This window comes from Nematolebias whitei, chromosome 10 (assembly GCF_014905685.2).
Source record: "Nematolebias whitei isolate Nwh7 chromosome 10, NemWhi1, whole genome shotgun sequence".
Taxonomy (NCBI): Eukaryota; Metazoa; Chordata; class Actinopteri; order Cyprinodontiformes; family Rivulidae; genus Nematolebias; species Nematolebias whitei.
The window spans coordinates 1028828-1031735 of record NC_056507.1 but is presented as its reverse complement, the minus strand read 5'-3'; the positions used below and the strand labels follow the sequence as shown (position 1 = coordinate 1031735).

The 2908-nt window shown below is 41.9% G+C and overlaps 1 protein-coding gene across 1 annotated transcript in view; it reads right to left on the bottom strand.

The window, feature by feature from the left end:
• The window catches only part of cttnbp2 (cortactin binding protein 2), a gene marked incomplete in the record, with an annotated part of 103299 nt that overhangs the window by 2831 nt on the left and 97560 nt on the right, over positions 1-2908 (bottom strand).

Sequence of the window (2908 nt, the reverse complement as noted above, 5' to 3'; positions counted from 1 at the left end):
ACAGGAGGGGTTCTTCATCGCATCTGAACGAACAGGAGGGGTTCTTCCCCCCTCCCCTTACGTCAGGAGAGCTCAGCGGAGAAGTCGTCAGATTTATTTTAAAGCAGTCAGTCAAGACTGATACATATTTAAATAAAAGTTAAAAAACACATTTCTGTGTACGGTAAATATCTGTTTGAATACCAGTAGCTCATTTAAGCTTAAACGGGGGCATTAAACAGAGCGGAGGAGACAATGGGAGGGGGGGCTCTTCCCTCTTCTCCTGATATGAGCTCTGCTGAGGAGAATCACGTCAAATTTATTCAGAAAGTACATTTAAAAACAACAGCTGTTACCAAAAGTGTTTACCAATAAAAATCAATGGTACAAATTTATTGAATATTTACCGTATTTTACCGGTACTATTTGACTTCCGGTCACATGACCTTGTTAAGACTTCCGGGTAATATTTATCGGTATATAATTTACAAATAATTTCGGTTACGTAGGTGTTTGGCACTGCTCTGTCCAGTGATTATGTTTAGATAGTTGTGGTGTTCGTTCTGTAGGTTTGATGGTTTTAACCATGAGTCAGACAGCGGCGCTTCATGAACACTTCTGACGATCATGTTGTCTGAACATGTGCTAAAACAAACTATATTCTGTGAACGCCATCCGGTGGCCGACTCTTGTACTACAACAAGAAAGCTGCACGCAGCCGGAGCAGACTGGGGGCACAGATCCTGACGATGAACGGTGGATGCCCACGGCTAAATAACTGGAGCGTCTTATTTATGTACAAAATTATGATTTATCTTATATTTAGTATGTGCGGCTTAGAGACACGTGCATTCTGTAGCCAGAGAATTATGGTACATAAAAACTAAGTTAATAACGTTATTTATCAGAGGAGCAGAACTCTCATCTTGAGCAAGCATGAAGGCGACAGTGGAAAGGAAAAACTCTCTCGTGAGGAAGAAACCTTTAGCAGAACCAGATTCAGGACAAGCAACTTTTAAGCAATTTAAAACTAGAAAGCATAGTTCCCTCAAACCAATCAATCAATCAATCAACATTTATTTATGGAGCACGTTGCAACAAGCAAAAGGTTCTCAAACTGCTTCACAGATCAAAAAAGTTCCTGGAGAAACTTAGATGGGGACTGCTGCGTGGCAGCCATTAGAGTTCTGTCAGACGTTTTGAATGAGAAAAATGGCATCTTTGTTTGTGAATTTCATCGCCATGGTAACTCGAAACACCAATAAAAGTAACAGCACACATCACGGTGCCAAGCCGGACGTTTGATATAACATTTGTGGGGGGACAAGATGCGGTTCGGGCCGCATTCAAGTCGATGGAAGAGTAAGATATAAAGTTAAGAAACCCTTTGTTGGTGGATAATAATAGGTGCTGCCTTAGTAGGCAGTCCCCAATAAACAACACAAATTAAAGTACAATACTTCCAGAGAGCCAGCAGGTATTAAAAGCCTGTTTTAAAGATTAGATTTAAGAAGGTCCAGATCAGTGATGGAGCACAATCCTTACTATCAACGAGCTGTGAAAACAGCCAGAGTAAAATATTTCTCTGACATTATTGCTGCTAACTCTCACAACCACCGTGTTCTTTACAATCAACACTGCCCTCAGTGCACATGGACCGGTCCCTCTGGAAGCGTCCGGAGAACTTTGTGATAAGTTTCTTCATTTCTTCTTGGACAAGGTTATTAACACCAGGGCTTGTATCTCCTTTCCATCCCATGACCCTTCCATCCCGGTCCCCTGTCCGGCTGTTTGTGATCTTTTGGAGCCTATTTCCCTCTCCTATCTAGAGAAACTGGTCACCAGTATGAAATCATCGGGTTCACCCCTTGATGTTGTTCCTCCATGTTTTCTTAAGGAGGTATGTTCTACTGTCGGCTCCTTTATCTTAAATGTGATCAACAGCAGTTTGATGTTTAGTGTGGTACTAAGCAATTTTAGACCTGCTGTGGTGCAGCCATTGTTGACAAAGCCTGGCCTTGATCCATCATGTTTGTCAAACTTTAGGCCAATCTCCAAGTTACCCTTTATATCCAACATTGTAGAAAAAGTGTTTTACACGCAGCTGAAGGTCTTTTTGGATGAATTTAAAATGTTGGAGCTCTTCCAGTCTGGTTTTAAAATGTACCACAGCACTGAATCTGCTCTTTTAAGGGTTTTTCATTACATATTTTTAGCACTGGATTCTGGAAACTGTGTTTTACTTGTGCTTTTAGATTTAACAGCTGCTTTCGACACAGTCGACCACGACCTTCTCATCTCCAGACTGGAGCAGTGGGTGGGCATCACTGGCTCAGCTCTGCAGTGGTTTAGGTCATAGCTTTCTGATAGAAGTTTCAGTGTGATGATGGATAATTTTACCTCTGCTTTTGCTGCCCTCCCCTGGGGGTACCACAGGGCTCTATTCTTGGTCCTCTCCTGTTCTCACTTTATCTTCTGCCACTGGGTTCTTTTTTCAGAATGCATGGTGTGCAATTTCATTTATATGCAGATGACTGTCAAGTCTACTTCCCTTTGAAACATAATGGCTCCACTCAGTCTCTCCTGGACTGTCTCAATGACATTAGAGGATGGATGGCACTTATTTTCCTCCATTTTAACAAAATTAAAAAAAGACCGAGGTTATGGTCTTTAAATCCAGTGGCCCTAGCAGTTTCCCCACCACTGATTTTTCCTCTTTGGCCCTATATGAAAAATCCATTGTGACAAATTTAGGGTTGAAAATGGACCCCTGCCTGAAACTTGACTGCCATGTCAACAATGTGGTTAAGTCCTCTTTCTTTCAGCTGATGTCAAAGGGCAGTACCTTACTGATGTCAGAGGACAGTACTAATGTCAAAGGGCAGTACCTTACTGATGTCAGAGGACAGTACTAATGTCAGAGGACAGT